The 22,667-nt window shown below is 43.3% G+C and overlaps 1 protein-coding gene across 1 annotated transcript in view; it reads right to left on the bottom strand.

The window, feature by feature from the left end:
* The window catches only part of ELOVL5 (ELOVL fatty acid elongase 5), a 214,622-nt gene that overhangs the window by 76,312 nt on the left and 115,643 nt on the right, over positions 1–22,667 (bottom strand). The window lies entirely within an intron of this gene.

The raw sequence follows: 22,667 nt of genomic DNA, 5'->3' as shown, positions 1-22,667 counted from the left end.
TTACTTCCTTGTCTGTCATGCAGGTAGAACAGCAGCTCAAACTCCCTCATGGAGTTTGTGCAGGTATTGGTTTCATTTCTTCGTTCTTCTTAGGGAAAACTCCCCCCAAATTATGCATTATAGGGAATCACCAGCGGAACCTTAGAAATGTGGAGAAATGTGGTCAGGCTGACATTTCTGCATGAGCCTACCTGGCTCACACTTCCTCAGAACAATTGGTGAACTGAAGTGCAGCTATGCTTCAAAATTCACCCTTCTCAATCATTACCTCATAAAAAAATATTTTTTTGGCGGTGGTGTCCTTCCTTCCTTCCTTCCTTCCTTCCTTCCTTCCTTCCTTCCTTCCTTCCTTCCTTCCTTCCTTCCTTCCTTCCTTCATTTCATTTCATTTCATTTCATTTCATTTCATTTCATTTCATTTCATTTCATTTTTCTTTCTTGTTCCTTTGTTGTTATTCTTTTTCATTGTTATTTTAATGCTCTCAGGTGCCGAAGAAAAATAACTAGGGTAGAATCTTTATGCTATTTGGTCTAAATTCCTGATATATGGCACGTCGCTACAACAGAGATGGAACATAGACCCTCCTCCCCATCGTTCAGTTACGTTTGTGGAGAAGGTATATTTTAGAAGATTAGGATAAAAGTGATTTCTCAACGTATTGAATTTGATTATAAAAGATGCATCCAGGGCTCCCCCCCCCCCAGCTCACTCATTTCTTGCTCCTCTTAGGTGGATGCCATTGCTAGTCTGAAAGAACAAGGGAAAAGTTTATGGTGAGTTCTGGCACCTTTTTTCTTAAAAAAATGCATTGGATGCACCACATGAATTAATATGAGGTATTATCTTTCCTCCTCCTCCCTTCTATCCATTCCAGTTTTTTCATTGTCCCCCTTTTGTGTCAGAGTGCTTGACTTTGTTTGTATTTTGTCTTTATTTTTTAAAAAATATAAAAGTTTATTTTTAAATAAATAAAGTATTGGGTTGTTTTTTAATTTAAAAAGCCACCCGGATGCGGGTGGCGCTGTGGGTTAAAGCCTCAGCGCCTAGGGCTTGCCGATCGAAAGGTCGGCGGTTCGAATCCCCGCGGCGGGGTGCGCTCCCGTTGTTCGGTCCCAGTGCCTGCCAACCTAGCAGTTCGAAAGCACCCTCGGGTGCAAGTAGATAAATAGGGACCGCTTTCTAGCGGGAAGGTAAACGGCGTTTCCGTGTGCAGCTCTGGCTCGCCAGAGCAGCGATGTCACGCTGGCCACGTGACCCGGAAGTGTCTTCGGACAGCGCTGGCCCCTGGCCTCTTGAGTGAGCTGGGCGCACAACCCCAGAGTCTGTCAAGACTGGCCCGTACGGGCAGGGGTACCTTTACCTTTACCTTTTTACAACATTGCATACCTTTAAAAAAGTGTGCATCTAAATGAATAAATTGGTGAAAGTCAACATACAAAATGCATTAGATTGGGGGATGCTGCTTGCAGAGATGTGTAAATGTGTACATAAGAATAAATGTGCAGTGAGATGCTATTTTTAAAAAGAGGACATTAAAGAAAATAATAATCACAAACTAACATGGAGATCAGGAAATTGAGAAACCAAAGCTGACAAATCCATTAATTCATCCCTACAGCACATATAAAGTTCATAAACAGGGCTTTTTTCAGCTGGAACTCGCCAGAACTCAGTTCTGGCACCTCTTAGGTGGGCACCATTGCCATGATGAGTTCTGACACATCTTTTTCTTTCTTTTTAAATAATATTTTATTAACGTTTTCTTGGTTTACAAAGGTATGCACAATGTCTCTTTTTCAAGTTACATTTTCCATAGGTCAGTTTCATATATTGAAACATTAGGGTTACATTAGGCAGAAAAAAGGGGAGAAGAGTTGGAGGGTGCCTGATGAGTGAGGGTGGGGTTGGGTGGTGATGTTTCTATTCTATTTAATGTATGTGTGGGTTTTTGTGTCAGCATTGTTTGTGCAGGTTCTCTTTGCTATTCATTTGTGTTCCTTTGGGGGTGAGCAAATTTGTGGTTGGCCTAGGGTGCGGTTGCTTGTTTGTGATTGGCTGTGTTGAACTTTGTTTTCGTGTGTGAGTGGGGTGGGTGGGTGGGTGTTTTTGAGTCAGGTTAGCCATATTGATTCATATGCTGTCGGTGGATTCTTGTTGTGGTCTTCTTGGGCTGTGTATGTGATGAAGGGGAGCCATACCAGGGTGAAGGTATCGTCTTCTATTTGTCCCCGTGTCAGTTTCAGTTTATTGGTTGGCACCTCTTTCTCTAAAAAAATTAGCACTGATCATAAGTGAGCATTTTCCACACGGTGCCCAGCCACCTGCAATCTTACTAGGGTTCACATACAACAGTTCGTGGGGGTCCAGCACAAGGCCAAATGCTCATTTTTACCACACGTTCAGAATATCTAGGAATTCGGAAGGTGTGCAGGAAATGACATCACCACATAGCTGCTCTTCTGTGCCACACACACGTGCTCCCAACTCTACTCCTTTCTCCAATCCTCTTCCTCCTTTTCTCCTCAGGAGAGAGAAAACACAGTGAGCCGGTGAGGCAGGAAACACTGCAAGCTGGCGAGAGATGGTGAGGCATGCTGCATTTCCTTGCTATGTGCTTTGAAAGAGGCTCTCTGCAGAAAGGAACCCCCTGAAGGAAATCTAGGTGTGGTCTAGGAGGACTGCCAGATCTGGAGTCAGATCTGGACTGCCAGATAAGGCCCATGAGCTGAGGTTTCTCGGTGCCTGACACAGCCGAACATATTGGTTGACTAGCTCCACACACTCAGGCCTCGTGGTGCGACAGAAGGGAGCCTGCCAACTGGTCATCATTAGCTGGCCACACCCAGGGAAGTTCTCTCAAAAGTGGGTTAAATCAGACTTTCCTTGAGCTTTCCATGAGTCAGAGCATATTTTTTAAAAGCTTTCACTACTGACACATCCATCCATCTGCTCAAGTATCCGTGGAGGCTCTCTGCCAGCTTAAACCGGAACAAGCATGTCCAGTCACCAATGTTTCTCAGAAAACCGGACGACTGTGGAAATTGTCCCAAGCTGGTCTGGGTACACAGCAGGCATTGCATACTCTCCAACATTTCTCTGATGAAAGTGGGGATGTCCTATTCCATTATTATTATTACAGTGGTACCTCGGGTTACATACGCTTCAGGTTACATACGCTTTAGGTTACAGACTCTGCTAACCCAGAAATAGTACCTCAGGTTAAGAACTTTGCTTCAGGATGAGAACAGAAATCGTGCTCCGGCGGCGTGGCAGCAGCAGGAGGCCCCATTAGCTAAAGGTTAAGAACAGTTTCCGGTTAAGAATGGACCTCCGGAATGAATTAAGTACTTAACCCGAGGTAAGGTAAAGGTAAAGGTACCCCTGCCCGTACGGGCCAGTCTTGCCAGACTCTAGGGTTGTGCGCTCCTCTCACTTTATAGGCCCGGAGCCAGCGCTGTCTGCAGACACTTCCGGGTCACGTGGCCAGCGTGACAAGCTGCATCTGGCGAGCCAGCACAGCACACGGAACGCCGTTTACCTTTCCGCTGGGAAGCGATCCCTATTTATCTACTTGCACCCAGGGGTGCTTTCAAACTGCTAGGTTGGCAGGCGCTGGGACCAAACGACGGGATCGCACCCCGCTGCGGGGATTCGAATCGCCAACCATATGATCGGCAAGTCCTAGGCACTGAGGTTTTACCCACAGCGCCACCCACGTCCCTTTAACCCGAGGTACCACTGTATTATTATTACCCCAGGTACTCTTTAACCCAGGTACCCCAGAATTTCCTGGACATATCCAAAATACTGCAGTCGGCAGCAGTGTCTAGGCTGCAATCAGAAGAAATATATGGGAAAATCTGGATGTAAGGCAGTGCAGTTTTTGCCAATTTCCCATAAAAATAGCTCAAAAACAGCATTTATTTTTGCAATTTTGCCAAAAAAAATCTCAAGAACTTTTCTGTCTCGATTTTCACTGTTTGAAATATGGCAATCCTACTCTGGGTGGCTTCCAACATATATAAAAACATAATAAAACAATAAACATTTTTTAAAATTTCCCTATATAGGGCTGCCTTCAGATGTCTTCTAAAGGTTGTATAGTTACTTATCTCCTTGGCTCAGGGGTGGCTTGGTGGGTAAGGCATGCAGAGAAGATGCTATGGTGCAGGTTGACATAGGATGCTGGACTAAAAATGTAACATATCCGAAACACAGGGTTACACTAAGTCCGTTGAACGCAAGTCCCACTTCTTCTGATGGGATCAAATTTAAGCAACGACTCCCTTGTCCCACTGATTTCAATGGGCTCCAAGTTCAACCCGTTGCGAACACTTCAGGTAACTATCACAGATACGCACAAACTCTCTTGGTGCCACCCAGTTAGATCAGACAGTGCAGCATTACCTTGATGTTATAATTAAAGCAAGCTGAGAGTTGCAGAAACTCCACTTTATTGTTTTAATGGAGCATATTCCAGACCCAATCATTGCTGACTCAACAGAAGGATGAAACTCTCTGTTCTACTTTATGCTGTATGCTCAGCCATATTGCACCCACCGTTTTCTCGAATACAGATAGGTGTGCTTTTAGAAACAGCTTCTGTTTCTTGTGATTTATTGCACAGCCAGAAATACAATGCAGATTGTACTGACTATGTACCTCTCACTAATTAATGGAACCCAGCCTTTTCAGGACTATGCATGTCTCAAACGTCATAAGGATATATGAAACTAGCAAAAATACCCACCAATATGGTGGGAGCATGTAAGGTGGTGTTTTGGTGGTTGGTCCTACTCCTCCTTACCTTCATTCTTTGCCCTTTCCTTCCAGGTTTGTTAACCATGGGATTATTTGACCATTTTCTTTTGTGTGATGCATGTTGGTTGCTTGATAAGCAAATAGGTCTGAGATGAGAGCAGGGATTGGTGTAATCACTGCACAAGCAAAGGTGGCACCAAGAGCTTGCTAATGTAGGGAGAAGCAGGGCATTTCTATATGCACTTCCTGGAGTGGAAATGACTTTCTCTCTCTCTCTCCATGTTCCTCATCTGCCAATTCCTCCAAGGCAAGGTTCTTATGGGAACTCTTCTGAAGCTGGAACCCCCTCATTATATTAATAATGAGTACAAGCATGGCTTCAATTAGGTTCCTCTAACAGGATTTAGGTTTCGCTCACAAGATGGGTTATTAAGGACAGAGAAAGATCAATTAGTATTCAACAGGCAATTCAAAAATGTAGCACCCCCAGGAAAGAATCGAAAATTAACTCCACATTTTCTTAGGTTTTTTTTTAAAAATGTATTTTTATTAAAGATTTTCTTGGTTTACAAAAGTATGCGCAATGTCTCTTTTTCCAAGTTACATTTTCTCCAGATCAGTTTCATTTGTCGAGACATTAGTGTTACATTAGGAAGAAAAGGGGGGAAGAGGTGGAGGGGGGCATGGTGAGTGGGGATGGGATCGGGTGGCCATGTTTCTGTTCTACTTAATGTATGTGTGGGGTTTTGTATCAGCGTCGCTTGTGCAGGTTTTCTTTGCTATTCTCTTGTGTTCCTTTGGTAGTGAGAGAGGTTAGCAAGGTATATTTACACATCAAAGACACCACATATACGATCTGGTCAGCTTGCCCTTTCGGACTCCAGGGATCCAAGTGGGATTTATGTCCATTTTATGGTATCAAAGGGAGAGAAAGGGCTGAGAAAGGGATTCCCCACGCCTACTGAGTTCGTATGCTCAGAATTGTCACCCTAATGTTGTTTGGACTCACCTCTCTAAAGAAAATGCTCCAGAAACTAGGCATGGACGTTTCTTCTTAGTGCTAACGTTATAAATACCTATCCAAAGGCAAATTCAAGTTTTTTGCACAGAAAGAAAATTTCCATTTTCCTGTGTGTTGCAAACCTGCCTTGCCGTTCTCAGCGATTTACTAGGGTTTAGAGGAGACACTCTGTAGCTATTTTTCTTGTTATTGATCTAGAGTTTATAAAACAAGGTTCATAAATCCTATTTAATCTTCTGAGTCAGTGTGCTTGACCCTCACAGCACCATGTTGTGTAAGTAGAAAGAAGAGAGGGGCAAATATTTCATTTTCGTGTCGGCCTCAGCAGTCTCATGGACTCCAGGGGCCTCCCAATGTTGGGGTGGACCATGTGTGAGCAGAATAACTGGTGCTTTGGATCCCATCAAATCATATTTGTATTAGATTAGCCTTGCAGTTTGATCCAGAGCAGAGGAAGAAGACAGTCAGCATGGGGTTGCATCTTACCAATGCTGAATCTCATAGAAGAAGACCTGCGACAGGTCCCCAGTTCAAGTAAGGCTAAGAAATACTCATCTCTGAAAACCTGGACACTGGCTGTTTAGCCAGTATAGACTATTCGAGGTAAATGGTCCAGTGATTGGACTTTGCACAAGACAGACTTGGTCCTGTATACCGGAGGGAGCATCTCCACCCCCATCGTTCAGCCCGGACACTGAGATCCAGCGCCGAGGGCCTTCTGGCGGTTCCCTCATTGCGAGAAGTGAGGTTACAGGGAACCAGACAAAGGGCCTTCTCGATAGTGGTGCCTGCTCTGTGGAACGCCCTCCCTTCAGATGTGAAGGAAATAATATATTATCTTTAAAAGACATCTGAAGGCAGCCCTGTTTAGGGAAGTTTTTAATATTTAATGCTGTATTGTTTTTAACACTCAATTGGAAATCGCCCAGAGTGGCTGGGGAAACTCAGCCAGATGGGTGGGGTATAAATAATGAATTATTATTATTATTATTATTATTATTATTATTATTATTATTATTATTATTATGCTCCTGTGCGACATGGATGAGGGAGAATGTGTGACCCTCTGCTCTGGGCAATAATTGTTGCGTGCATAGGTGAGGGAATTAATTAAACTGGCTCAGCCATCTAAAGAACTTAAAGAAGCTCTACTCCACTACCATTTTGTAAAGGCAAGGCTCAATTAAATGGAATCTAATTAATACCTCACATGCTGGACCTTGTCCAGAGCTCTGTGGTGACTTTTGTTGTTCACCCAGGATTTCCATGCCAGCAGAGTTCTGTTGGGAGCCGCCCAGAGAGGCTGGGGAAACCCAGACAGATGGGTGGGGTATGTATGCATGTATGTATGTATGTATGTATAATAAAGTTCCATTCAGAGTAGATCCATTGAAACTACTGGATATGAACAACTTAGATCCATTAATTTTAATAGGTCTTCTTTGAGCTGAACTCAGTTGGCTACCACCCTTGACATGCAAAAAGTGGCTGCTGGATCAGGTCGGTTTTCTTGTCTGCTATGGAGATTTAATAATGATGTTGAATATCACTTACTTTATTAATCATTCTCTATTTTGCTTCTGGTGTCTGTTGTGGTCTAAACCACTGAGTCTCTTCGGCTTGCTGATTGAAAGGTCGGTGGTTCGAGTCCCCGCAATGGAGTGAGCTCCCATTGCTCTGTCACAGCTCCTGCCAACCTAGCAGTTTGAAAGCACACCAGTGCAAGTAGATAAATAGGTACTGCTGCAACAGGAAGGCAAACAGCATTTCCGTGCGCTCTGATTTCCGTCACGGTGTTCCGTTGTGCCAGAAGCAGTTTAGTCATGCTGGCCACATGACCCAGAAAGCTGTCTGTGGACCAACGGTGGCTCCTTCGGCCTGAAAGCGAGATGAGCACTGCAACCCCATAGTTGCCTTTGACTGGACTTAACCGTCCAGGGCTCCTTTACCTTTACCTTTTTACCCGAGAAGCTGCCACATGTGGCCAGAATGAATCAGAAACATTACATTGTATATAGTGGGGTTTTAAGGCCATTGTTTATGATACATTTTCAGCATGACACTCGCTACCTACAGTTGTCACCCAAATAAAACCATATGCTTTGATGTTAAGATGATACTGTTGCACAACTTAATTAACTAAAACATCTTGTACTGTGCCAACAGGCTGCCAGCTAGCATCCGGTAAAGATGATTCGTTATTTTATTAGCTGCTTACTCATATCTGAAAATTCAGAAACCAAACGACAATATGGCATTCCTCCCCTCTCTGCCCAGCACTGATGCAAATTTTACAAGCACACTTTTGGTGATGAGTTGTTGACAGGCTAACAAGAGCCTGACAGCCAACTACATGAGCCTGAGAAATGCTCCACCCCAATATTGCCTATACCGTACAGATTTTAAAATGGCTTCGGTTCAGTTCACTTTCCAGTCCAAGTCAAGAGGTTGCAGGAGACTTGGGGATGGGGAGTAACCTAAGGAGTTAAATTGGTCACCTAAGTGGAGGTGATGTCACAAATCATGTGCATAAGATACAGCTTTGGGCAACTCAAGCCAATCAATATGACCCTAATAATAATAATAATAATAATAATAATAATAATAATAATAATAATAGAAATAATCAAGTCGTTCAAGTCTGGATCTAATAAACCTAGCTAATGAATGAATATTGCCATTGGTCTCCACAAGAGAAAACCCCATCGGGGGGGGAACTATGTGAATGTAAGCGACTGGATGCAGCACAGCCTGGATAGCTCAGTTGGCTAGAGCGTGGTGCTGACAACACCAAGCTTGCAGGTTCGATCCCTGTATGGGACAGCTGCATTCCAGGGGGTTGGACTAGATGATCCTCAGGGTCCCAACTCTACAATTATATGATTCTATGGATAAATCTGACAAATTGCCACTGTCTAAAGACCGTAATTCACAAAACTGTGAAACCCAGGTCTACTGAGCAGGCTCCTTTACACAGCGGAATGACTTTCAATGGCATCTCAAAATATGCAAATAGGCCAAAGAAAAGCCCTTGCTGCAAAAAAAAATCCTTGAGCAATGATGCCTGTTTTTCTGTGTGGTGCTCCTGTGGCTAGGAGGAGCCTGTGTTTCTGTCTCTCTTTGACTGTGTCCTGCAGCCACAATGGACTGGTTCACAGCACCAGCTAAGGCAAAGCGTGGCACGGTGAGACCATGCAAACAAGGAGCTTGCAGATGCCTGGCTTCTCTATGGTCCTTTCTGCAGCTGTGAAGAACAGTTGCAGCTTAGCGTGTTGTTTGGCTAAGCTCTCTCCTCACTAACCAGAAGGTGGGGCTTAGCAAGAGGAAAGAGCTTAAGAAGAAGTCCAGGTTCAGATGACACACTAAGCCAGACTCTGGGGAAAGCAAAGTAACTGCAAACTCCTCTCTGGGAGTCATAGAATCACAGAATTGTAGAGATGGAATGGACCACAAGTGTCATCTAGTCCAACGCCTTGCAATGCAGGAAATTTTTGCCCAACCTGGGGTTTGAACCCATGAGCCTGAGATTGAGTCTTCTGCTCTACTGACTGAGCTATTCCCCTGTCTGTGTAATCTCACTAAGTGAAGGTCTGTCTGTAGGAATGATAGCATGACAAAACACTTCCTTTTCAAAAGAAGCTGTAGCACAGGCCCACATGACAGAGTTTGCAAAAAATACTCTCATGGGCCGATTGATGGCTATGGGCATGAATTTGTACTGTATTTGACTTTAATGGTTCTCACATGGCAGGAAACTGACATTGCAAACAATCACCTTATCCATTCTGGGCTTTCCTGTGATTCTGAGTCTGTTTTGAGTCAAGGGTTTCTGGGCATTGTTCAAGCAGAATCTCTCCCACGTCACCCCATGACCCATACCTGTCCTATCATTTCTTATAGCATATTGTATTTTGATGCCTTTCCCTGCAGTGACCATCTGAACTGAGCAACCTAGCTGATGCATAAGGTACCTAAATAACAAATTAAAGGAGCAGCTGGGGTCTGTAGAGCAGGTTTAGACTCAGTCCCAGTTGTGTTCGTCTTCTGAGTACATTCCTTTTGCATGAATGGAAGTCTGCAGCTCATCCGATTTGGGGGACGGTGGAGGTGAGGAGAGTAAAAATGTGTGTTTGAGGTCATCACTGTGAGAAGCACTAAGTATGCCATCCCTGACAGTGGGTGACCTGCACCCCGCTTGACACACCTTTGTCATAATACCGTATTTTTCGCTCTATAAGACGCACCATACCACAAGACGCACCTAGTTTTTGGAGAAGGAAAACAAGAGAAAATTTTTTTCTGAATCTCAGAAGCCAGAACAGCAAGAGGGATCGCTGCGCAGTGAAAGCAGCAATCCCTCTTGCTGTTCTGGCTTCTGGGATAGCTGCGCAGCCTGCATTCGCTCCATAAGACGCGCACACATTCCCCCTTACTTTATAGGAGGGAAAAAGTGAGTCTTATAGGGCAAAAAATACAATAATTAGCCTTTTGGATGCTTTGATTCAATGCTGGGAGCAATTATGATTTTATTCACCTTGGTAGCATTTTGTTTTCTGTCAATGCAGGGGTACAAAGGCATTCATTTAGCCATTAGAAAAGGGAATGTTTTCTGCTGAACATTTAGAAATTTAATATTTTTAATCACTGTTAAAGCCAAGAGGTCCTGCTGCTGCTGTTGCTTCCACTCCCCCTTTCCAGTGCAGTTCAAGTTGTGTTCATCGCAACTTGAGAGCAGAGCCCGAGGGGGTCAAAGCCAGTGAGAAAATGCTTATGGATTGGTCCAATCCTGTGGAAGCCAATCAGAGTTCTCATATGCTCCCATGGCTTAATTGGTTCATCCTCTTTAACAGAAGATCCATTCAGGGCCTGGCATTGTAAGGCTGTTTTTCAGCTCCAGTTGAACAGCCTTGTTATTGACTGCATGCAAATTCATCCGAAACAAAAAGCCGCTCATACAGAAGATGTATTCCAGCTCTTTTGGAGCACATCCATTCTTTTAAAGTGGGCTGGATGGCTGTTCCTGCGAGACCCATAACAATTAATGGAGGAAACTGATCCAGCAGGCACAGATAATATCCTTAAAATAATAGGTTTAATTGGTCCTTTTAGGGCTGTTACTGGGAAGCCAGGAAGCATCTTAGCAGGTCTTTGCAGATCACATTAGATCAGATCTCCCCATTCCCACAAGAAGAGAGAGAGAGAGAGAGAGAGAGAGAGAGAGAGAGAGAGAGAGAGAGAGAGAGAGAGAGAGAGACTGTTAACAGTCATTTAGTGAGGCTAAGGTCATCTGAGAAAGAAAGAAAGAAAGAAAGAAAGAAAGAAAGAAAGAAAGAAAGAAAGAAAGAAAGAAAGAAAGAAAGAAAGAAAGAGAGAGAGAGCACGTTATATGAAAAACCTGTTCTCCTCCAATTTCTTAAAAGTGTTCTTCCCTTCCAAAAGAAGCATCTCTCTTCTTTGCTCATCTGCTCCAACACCAGTCCCCAGAAACAGAATAACAGAAAGCTAACTAGATATGGTACAGTGAGGGTCAAAGCAGGTGTGTTATGACGCCTCCGCAACTGGCATACCCTTGTTTTTTTAATTAATTAGAAGCAGCAGTGCCCGCCTGCACAATTTCGATCACAGTCCTGCTGTGGGTCTAACTCCTTGCCCCCATGCTATAGACCCCCCAATCCAAATCCCACCCCCCAATAGCTACAGAAGGCTCCAGTCCAAATCTCTGCTGAAGCTATTGTTATTAGTAGTGGAGGGGGAAATTCCTCTCAATGACTAACTGCTTGGGGAGGAGTGGGATTTGGATCAGGGCTGTGACACAGAGGAATTAGGTTAGAATCTCCCTCCTCTTCTGGCATTTTGGAACAGAAAAATGGTACTGGGAATTCCCGTCACAGAATGATGATTATGTCTCGTTTGTCCCTGCATGTCTGAAATCTGATAACCACGAAGATTTACAAGGGAAAATAGTCGATCCCAGGCAAATTTGGAGCATGCCTCAAAACTCACTGGGAAAGTGCTTCCACTCACCTAAGCAATGCTTCTCTGAAATGCAGGGAAATAGAGATCTATTGTCAAGGCAGTCAGTTGCCTTTTGACTACAAGAAGCAGCCAAAAATTCCACTTTACCAGCTCCTTAGATCCCAGCCACCATCTTTTTTCCCGTACCTAAAACTCCTTCGTCTGAATCATCATATTCTTCAGCATGTATCCAAGCTCTGAGAAATAAGGTCAGAGAAATTAAGATAAGACTGATGAGCTTTGGCACATTGAACCGAAGAAAGTCTTTATCTCTCCGCTGAAAAGCACAGTAGATGCCATTTTGTTCCAGAGTACAGTGAGTGCTTTCAAAGAAGACAAAGAAAAGCAGAGGAATGCAACATTGTTCTTAGAAACACAAAGGTTTCAAACTGCAATTTATTTATTTTCTGAAAAAAGCAAATCTCCCAAGCATAATGTCATGAATTGTTTTCTTGTTGTCGTTGAAGTCATTTGCATCTTATAAATGCCCGTAATCTCTCCCCACAGAAGGGTAAGTTATCGGTAAGACCCAGGAAAAAGGAAATCTCATTCCCAACTCCTTATTTTATCATCTGTATTTTTTCTGACCTTGTCCAAGATACAGTGTGCTGGAAACCGAATGCCTGCAGCATCAACACTTTCTCATGCATTGAATAAAATCATTTTCCCTACCAAGGAGAAAAATGTGTCTTCTGTCCTTGTAATCTTTGTTGAGCTCCTTGGGGTTTGGCACAATTCAGCAAAAGCTCAGATCCAGTACTTCTTTGCCTCATTTTTTGGGAGCAAGCCCATGGAGTAAACATGCACATGTTTAGATTGAAACCTTCAAGTCCCCTGGAAAGGCATGCAATGGCACATTCTAAGTTTTCTTGGTTGTCCTTCTGTTTTACATGGTAGCCTGTGGTACAGAGCTGTAGCTGTTGAATTCACTTCAAAGCCTACGTCTACTCTAGGCCCTGACTGACAGTAGGTCAAAAAAGACTCAAGACCTTAATAATTTGTAAGGTGAGGCAGATCCTTTATATCCCTGCCCAATCGCTGAGATGTTCAGGGAAATTAGTGTTAGGGGTCCTCTGTGGATCAGATGCATTGCATGTATTCAGTACTGCGGGTCCAACTCTGTAGCTGTCCCTCCTGGTTAAGAACAGACAGATCCCCTTCTTTTTGAACTTCCAGTGTCTAGTGAATGAATACCTTTTTATTTCAATAGGCATTTTAAGTGAGTCCCCTCCACCAATCAGATTTTGAAGGAATGATCGCTGGGTTTGGAGCACACTTCGCCCCGCAGACAAAACCACAGCTGTCTGAACATCATGCCCTCTATCTAACCTTTGCTCTCTTAATGGTCTGCTGTGCCCTGTCTGTGACCTTTGTCTCCTTCATCATACATTGTTCAAGGGGACAATGACACGGTGGAAACAGGTGCCCAAATAACTTTGTACCACCTCACGATCTCGGGACTGGAAGATGTATAAAGTTCACAGTCCAAAGTGTATCTGACTGGTTTTGCATATTGTGCTAATAAAAAGAGCTTCGGCAAAGTTAGCTGGCAGCTTGCTTGCTTGCTTGCCTGTGCACAGCTCACCTGCATTCAACCTCCTGTCGTCCTCCGTTATTCCTACAGATTTGATTAAAGCTTTTTCATAATACAAGAAAAGAAACTAATCAAAATAAAAAGAGAAAGGGAAAAGAAAAGGCAGAGTCCTCTCTCAAATGTAGCTCCAAAGTCTTGTCTCCCACAGAAAGAGGTGAACCCTCTCAGCTCCATTTTGGATATTTCCTTTCTTCTCCCAGCCTCTCAACCTCAGAGATATTCCCATTCCTGTCTCCTTCAGGGTCTATCACCAACCATGCATCACCTTCAAGTGTATTGGACCCCAATAATCGCCCAGAGCAGAGGACACCAAGGAAAACAAAGGGGGGGGGAGAGAAAATAGAAGAAGACGAAGAAAAAGAAAGAAATGAAAGATAAAAAGGACTTCCGATTTTCCACCCATCAGTTACATAAAAGGAATGATTGAAAACATTCACTCTAGGATGACGTCCAACTGTTCTACTTTCTGTTGAGATGTTTAAAAGGGTTACTTATAACTGATTTCATGATATACGCTATATCTCTGCTGTATACTGCTTGGAAACGATGGTATTAGTTTATTGCATCAAATTATACAATAGTATAATAAAATGAGATAGATAAAGTGCACCACAGTCTGCCTTTAGAATAAAAGTGCAAAAGACATCCGTCATGCAGAGCGAATGATACCCAAATATAGGGGGGGGGGGTTAATGTATGAGGCCTTGAAGCAAAAATAAGCACCAGGACAGAAATTATCTTTGCACAAACTGTCATAAACTTGCTGTTGTTATAAACATGCCAGCTTACCATATCAACTTACACGCAAATGGTACACACACATTCAGCAGCAAATCTTAACCCAGTAGCAATTAAGATATTTGTTGAGGTCACTCACATATTAGCAACTTGATATACACTGTATCTGAAGAAGTGTGCATGCACACAAAAGCTCATACCAAGAACTAACTTAGTTGGTCTTTAAGGTGCTACTGGAATGAATTTTTTTTGTTTTGATATACACCAGTAAGTCTATGTGATATCAATGATCAAAGAATCACTTAAATGTTAGGAATAGAAATCCCTGAGTCAACAGGATGAAACAGACACACACACAAACACACACACACACACACACACACCTGTTGCGTGTGCATTTTAGGAGTGTTGGGTTCATTTCTTCTTGCCTTCCCCAAACAGGTGATCTGAGCTACACAAGGCAAACCACATGCAGTCCCATATCTGGTTTCAGCCTTTTGCAGTAATGAGAAATATGGATTTCACACCAATTTGAATGCATGGATCAGAGCTAATCTCTCAAAGGTTGCTGTCTCTGTCTTTAAAGCATTTACTTTTTTTTAATTTGACAAGTTACAACAGGACATTATCAGGCATCGCACTAGGGGCTGTATAGTTTGAACGGTTCATGCCTCACTTACTTTAAAAGAATCCTCTTAGGGATTAAATTCTCCTCAACCCATAATACTGGAGGCTGGTGGTTTTTGAAACATTCCTAACTGAACTTTTCTTCTTCTTCTTCCTAATTCCCCCATTGTAATAATCTTTCGCCTATCTTTCTAAGACACTAAATAATAGAGAATGGGAATATATGGCTATTCCCATGTAGGTTCTGTCAGTTTCTCATTTTTCCAATCTTAAATTCAGTTCTCCACAGTTCTGCAGCAATTTGCTAATTGTTTTATTTTAAAAATTATCACAAAATCGCTCAGCATTTCAGTACAATTCTCTCCTAATATATTCATTTTTGTCTGCAGTTTTGACTAATGTACACATGCCCATTCACCATACATATAGTCTCACAGAACTATCTCCCTCTCATGCAGCCAGACTGGGAATGTTTCCTGTCCAACACCCTAGAGAGCTGCAGCCAGTCAGTAATGGTCCATAGGGTCATGAAGAGTCAGATATGACTAAATGACTGAACAACAACAAGAAGTAGTAGCCAATGTGGTGGCATCTATACATTGTGTACTGCATGGCGTACATGGTTGATAAGTAATTTTCCTAAGTTTAGTTTTGCATAAGTATTAAGGTAAATAAAAGGCAAAGGACCCCTGGACAGTTAAGTCCAGTCAAAGGTGACTATGAGGTTATGGCGCTCATCTCGCTTTGCAGGCCAAGGGAACCAGTGTTTGTCCATAGACAGCTTTTCCGGGTCATGTGGCCAGCATGACTAAACAACGTCTAGTGCAACAGAACACTGACGGAAATCAGGGTGCATGGAAACGCCATTTACCTTCCCACCACAGCAGTACCTATTTATCTAATTGCACTGTTATGCTTTCAAACTGCTAAGTTGGCAGGAGCCGGGACAGAGCGACGGAAGCTCACCCCATTGCAGGGATTCGAACCACCAAACTTCTGATCGGCAAGCCCAAGAGGCTCAGTGGTTTAGACCGCATATTTTTCCCCCATACTGGGTGCAGTTGTGTGCCAAAACATGTGCCAAAACAATCATTTCCCCACTTAACAACCAATGGATATGAATTCAAATAGGGAAACTTAAATTATGTGCACACTGTTAAGCCAATACTTGCCCTAACACGTTTCACTGTAATAGAGGGCCCACCCCATTAATCTTTTCCATTCATAGCTAAGCTCTGTGTACACTTAGAAATAAAGACTCTTTCTAAGCACGGTTGAAATAAGGAACAGTTGCGCTGCTTTTGGCTGACACCTCAAGGGTGTGAAATTCTGAAGGCTTGTGTTCATAGTTTTAAAGTCTGTGGTGTAGGGGTTGTCCCCTTCCCCCGCTCCAAAAAACCCACGAAACTCTTGGTTGGCTGCTTTTCACACAAAAGATGTATAGTGGTACCTCGGGTTACAGACGCTTCAGGTTACAGACTCTGCTAACCCAGAAATAGTACCTTGGGTTAAGAACTTTGCTTCAGGATGAGAACAGAAATTGTGCAGCGGCGGCGGGAGGCCCCATTAGCTAAAGTTGTGCTTCAGGTTAAGAACAGTTTCAGGTTAAGAACGGACCTCCAGAACGAATTAAGTTCTTAAGTACCACTGTACAAACATTTCTGCACTTGGTTTCACAGCTCCCTAAAGTAATGAAGCTGAGGCTCCAATACTTTGGCCACCTCATGAGAAGAGAAGACTCCTTGGAAAAGACCCTGATGTTGGGAAAGATGGAGGACACAAAGAGAAGGGGACGACAGAGGACGAGATGGTTGGACAGTGTTCTCGAAGCATGAGTTTGACCAAACTGCGGGAGGCAGTGGAAGACAGGAGTGCCTGGCATGCTCTGGTCCATGGGGTCATGAAGAGTCGGACACGACTAAACAGCTAAACAACAACAAAGTATTGGACAATCAGAAAGGAGAAGCAAAACACTACAAGGCCTTAGTCCATTCTAGTTCCAATTGTGATACAATGTAAGGCTCTCGCGTGGCAATCTTAAATACATTTTAGCCAAGCACTTAGTTTCTAAAATGAGGTGCTTGGGAGTTCCTGCCTTCATGGAAGTCCTTGATGGTGGGTCGTCAACACCTTGTTTGGGTGTTCAACCCTTTGATCCCACATGTGTGAAGGGAAGAGGAGGGTTGTGCTTCCTGGCCCTGCCAAACTGTGGAGGCTCCAGTGCAGTGTGGGCGTAAAAGCAGGAAGCAAGACAAGTCTCCTGTGCATTTTGGAATCCTGTGAGTTTAGGATTCTGAATTGCATGGATTTTTTTACAAGTGCAGCCTTGCCCCCTTCCCCCATGCATTTGGAACAGTGTGAAGATCAAATGCTTGCACAGGGCTTTGAGCTTGCTGCTTTTCTTTATTTTATCAGGTTTTATAGATCATTTAATCACCAAACCTCAATAAATTATAATTTGCTGATAAAACCAGATGTTTTAAACAAGTTAAAAGTTTTGCAAAGCTCAGAAAAGGCAGCACCTACTCAGTAAAAGCTCCCTTTACGCATTGTCCAATGACCAAACGTTCATTTGATACTACATTTCTAAAGAATGGAAGCTGACATGGCAGACGTCCCCACCAGAGCACAAAAACATGTCCTGAGGCTACATACACACACTATAACTTTCCGAGTACATTTCTGCCCCCCTCCTCAAAGAATCCTGGGAATTGTAGTTTGTTAAGGGTAGCTAGGAATAGTAACTCTACGATGGATAAACAACAGTGCCCATAATTCCTTGAGTGGAAGCATTGCGCTTTAAAGGTATTTTTTTATGTTCCTTCACTCTGGAATCACCAGGTATTAGGCTTTTGGAACAAAATCCTCATGATTTTGGGTGGTGTAATAAAACTTCAGGCTTTAATTTTAAAATGTTTCGCATCGGAAAGTTTGGGGGGAAATGAACTCACTGTGAAAATTAAGAGACAATGGCAGGTGTGAATAATTTCCACAGGAACCTTCGCACACACACACACAAAATTACAACTGTTGCCCTTGGTCATCGTTTTGAAAATAAGGTTCTGCATCCGCCCATCACCTTCACAGGATAGAGGATATTCCACTGCATTATGTTAAGAAAAGCACTGCTGCCACCAGCTGGATATACCAGGTATCATAAGGCCTATCTGTGAATTGGGGGGGGGGGGGTTTGATTCTGAGCAGCAGCAGCAGCAGCAAGCCCAAATAAAATAATAAAGAGAATTTGATACTCAGTCCTTGAAATAATTGATTTCAAGAGTTTGTCCCATCAAGTGCCCTTTGGGTTTCATCTCATGGCTCATTGCAATGGCATATAGGAGCAGAGAGAACGGTGTTCAAGGAATTCCGTGCCAGTGTATTCCCAACAAATAGTACTGTAGCTGCTCTATCCAGTTGGCTCAAGCCATTATACAGCAGGGGTGGAGAACCCCTTTTGGGGGACCTCTGCATCCAGGCCACAAGCCACATCTCTCACCGGCCCAGCTTTGCATCCTCCCCAAGGACTTTTGCTTGGTTGGATTGTGTCTCTGAACTGCGATGATGCCCCTTGCTTGGCTGGATGGAAAGATGTGCGAGGCCTTGTGCGCATAGAAATCTCTTGACTTCAGCATGGCCGGAATGTAGCCCACTGAACAAAAGGGAAGGGTCAGACTCCCCCTGGTAGCTTGTCATAATTTCTTCTGGCTCATGGTATCTGCACAGGAAATTAAACTATTTTCATTCCTAGCACAGTATTTCAGCTGACCGCTACACACTGCGTAGCTCAGCTGAAGATTGACACCCCCTTCCGCTGCGAGAAGCACAAAAGGCAGATAGTGGTAAGGGTTGCGAGAAGAGCACGAGGGGTGGCCAATTCCTCCTTCGCAGATACGAGGCACTGCAGGGATTAGAGATGTAGGTGACAGCTTGGAGGGAAATGAAATGATCCTGATGTAGAAGGTAAAGGACCCCTAGGTGTAGGGGAGTAGGAGTAGTACAGTTGCCTATGTGCTGAAGGACCTCTCTTGCTTTAAAGCAGTGTTTCCCAAACGTGGGTCTCCAGCACTATTTGGACTACAAGTCCCATCATTCCTAGCTGGCAGGAATGATGGGAATTGTAGTCCAAAAACAGCTGGAGACTCAACATTTGGGAAAGACTGGTTTACAGAATTGGATTTCAGCTGGTGGGTTGGGACCCACTACCAGGTCATGGCCTGATCCAAGATGGTAATGGCTACTGTTGCAAACCCACCTTATTAACCTTATATTTTACCTTTAATAAGTGGGTCTTCACATGCATATGTGGTTAAAAGTCCCAGGTCCATAAAATTTGAAGACTACTGCCTGAAAGAAATCCATTCCACTTTTAACACTGAGAGACTACATGCTACTTCCAAGGGGTGGCAATTACCGGTATTTGCTACCAGTAGAATTAACCATATACAGTGGTACCTCTGGTTACATACTTCATTTGTTCCGGAGGTCCATTCTTAACCTGAAACTGTTCTTAACCTGAAGCACCACTTTAGCTAATGGGGCCTCCTACTGCCGCCGCCACAGGATTTCTATTCTCATCCTGAAGCAAAGTTCTTAACCTGAAGCAATATTTCTGGGTTAGCGGAGTCTGTAACCTGAAGCGTATGTAACCCGAGGTACCACTGTATTGCTATTTCTCTATCACCATTCCCTCTTTTAGCAAGACATGTACCTTCTGAACCTTCTCTGCTAGTCGAGAGCCTCAGCAATCCACACCTAGATGCCAGCCGATTTGATGCACCTCAAGGCAGTTGCTATCTGCTGAAATCTTCAGTGTGTGTGTGTTTAAATCAAGCAGTCTTGCCCTTCCCCTTCAGGCAATCAAACAAGCAGCCATGCTGATGTCAAGTGCCTCAACATTTGTACTAGGGCAAGTTTAGGAATGTTTGAAACATGCCATGCTGTTATACCCTGAGCTCTTCACAAATCAGGTGAAAGGTATGTTGGAACCATGACAAAACATGGATGAGAAGTTGAAACATTTCAGAGCGCTTGCCCTTTATCTCACATCAAATGCAACACTGAACAGCTCTCCTCTGGATTCTCTATTATATATCCTCCCCTGCCCCAGCTCTCTAGCTCACAATTGCCATGCCGCTTCAACTCTTTGCCCAAGTAATTTCTCCCACAGCCATTCACCCGACTACAGTACTGCTTCCTCATTCCTGCCATATATATATTCATTTCATTTTGATACTGCCTTTATCTTCCAAAGATCTCAAGGTGCCGTGGGTTGTCCTCCTCCTCCCCATCACATCCTCACAACAACCCTGTCAGCTAAGTTAGGTGCCCAGAGATGGCGACTGGCCCAAAGTCACTCATGTGAGCTTCGTGGCTATATAGGGATTCGAACCCTGCCCTCCCAGGTCCTAGTCCAACACTGTAACTGTTATGCCACAGTGCAATCCTCCTATCCCTAGAGGATGACTGGGAGTGGTCGCCGAGACCACATGACACCGGTCCTGAAAGACCTACATTGGCTCCCAGTACGTTTCCGAGCACAATTCAAAGTGTTGATGCTGACCTTTAAAGCTCAGCCCAGTATACCTGAAGGAGTGTCTCCATCTCCATCATTCTGCCTGGACACTGAGGTCCAGGGCCAAGGGCCTTCTGGTGGTTCCCTTCCTGCGAGGAGTGAGGTTGCAGGGAACCAAGCAGAGGGCCTTCTTGGTAGTGGCATCCACCCTGTGGAACGCCCTCCCGTCAGATAACTATCTGACTTTTAGAAGACATCTGAAGGCAGCCCTGTTTAGAGAAGTTTTTAATGTTTGATCATGTTAATATTCTGTTGGGAGCCACCCAGCGTGGCTGGGGAAACCCAGCCAGAAGGGCGGGGTACAAACAAACAAACAAACAAACATCATCATCATAATGACATTTCTAGTTTCCCTTCCACGTGGATACTCAAAGAAGCTGAACTGTAACTTCGTATAGGAGCAGCTCACCTTTCCTCAGCAGTGGTGGCAGTGCAGCTGCTAAGCCAACGGCAGAATGAGAAGGAAACAGACAACACAATTTAGGTTCTTTTTAAAAAAACTTTATTTGCTTTCAACTTCTGTGGAAAATATGTCTATGAATTAGATTTACACTCAGACATCCACCATATATTGCAAATTTCTGTTCATTCCACAGATGAGTGAGCTTTTGCCCCCTCAGCTGCAAACCTGATACAAGCACTTCCTAATTAACACTTATGAACACCAAATGAGTTCTAATCTCTCAGCAGGCATATGGTTATCAACGCAGTTTTACTGCAGTTTTTTCCCCACCGACTCTTTGTAAGTCACTACACCTTAGGATATTTATATACGCTTGTTATTAAGTATTTCATAACCTATCATACAGTAAAAGTGACTTACTGTAGTCTTACTTTAAGCAGCTAATATTAAAGCCTCTTCTTTCCCTCTAAATCTCAGGTTATTATTATGTACAAATCACAGCCATTGTCTTTAGTTTTAAATTCTATACAATTCCTTTATGTTTCAGAGGTTCCTGACTCACAGATATATTAGTGCATTTCATGATTCTTCTTGAAATCATTAGTTATATACTAAAGAGGATGCAGGTTATAAGAAATGTCGGGCACGTTTAACTGCGTCACAAAGAGAGAGAAAACCTTATCTTGCAATCTGTTTGCTGAAATTTAATATCCTCTTATTTTTGTGCCGCATCCAAGTCTAGACTTTAAGACAGAACTGAAGCTCTCGTTTTCCTTTCAAGCTTTTAAAAGAGTGAAGAAATGTGCGATTGGGGTCTCTCCAGGTATGAACTGAGCTGCTTGCAAGTATAGTGGAGCTGAAGAATGGGGTAAGGTACTTGCCTGATACTCCATCATGGCTCCAGATCTTATGCCCTGGGAAAATACATGAGGTGGAAAGACTGCGGCAGCAAAATGGAGGTGCACAACTATTGATTCCCTCCCCCCTTGCCCTGTAGCACCCCATCCCCCAGAATTGCTTCTTTCCCCAGCCTGCTGATTGAGTCTGACCATCTGGTTACAAACCACCCCTGCATGAACTGAGCCAGAAAATAGTGAAGTAAGAACATATTGGAGTTATGGTAACCTCCGTTATCCTAACTAGGGTCATGTTACCTTCAACCACAGAGGCTCGTGCCAATTACTAATTACTCCTCTGCAACAAGTGATTTTGAAGGAACTTAAAAGATTCTCTATTAGGAAGCAACACATCAGTGACACGTTCCCATTTAACTGAAGGTGTCAAGAGTTTTGCAAAAAGGGAAAAGCACTCTTAGTATAGGAACATACCGATTTATACCCAAACTGAATAAAGGAGGCAGAATTTTAGATTTGCCGTATTCCATTTACAATAGTAGGACGAATATCTACTGATTCCGCCTTCCGTGGCAGAAGGATCGGCACTGCTATTATCTCTTCTCTTGGCAGAACGGGAAGATATATCTATGTGAATCGGGTTCTGATTTCTTTTCTTTAAAGTACAGTAGATTCAGTGCATCCCAGGTAACAAAAGTCAGAGTAAACATTCAAGGTCTGGAATGCTGATAATATACAAGTACCCATACAGTACCTTTGCAAAGCTGTTTGAGAACATTGACTTTTTCTTTTTTCTTCCAGAATAAGCGTATAAAAAGTTACAATCTGGTTCACAATGACTTTCAGTATAATGTTATTAAAATACATTGATGTTAAATCAAAAAAATATTTTACTATTTACATGTACACAGTATAAACCTTAAATATAAGAATACACCTATCATAGGAAGTTTTAAGAGAATATTAGGCAGATTGGCCCATCTTAATAGTGCAGTAGAACCATTTTTGGTCTTTACACTATGAAACTGCAGGTATTCACACCAGTAAATATAGCTAGTGCTTTAGCAGAGAATGCCCCCCC

This window comes from Podarcis melisellensis (assembly GCF_964234715.1).
Source record: "Podarcis melisellensis genome assembly, chromosome: 3".
Taxonomy (NCBI): domain Eukaryota; kingdom Metazoa; phylum Chordata; class Lepidosauria; order Squamata; family Lacertidae; genus Podarcis; species Podarcis melisellensis.
Note: the sequence above shows the minus strand (reverse complement) of the source record. Positions and strands in the feature narration are given on the sequence as shown.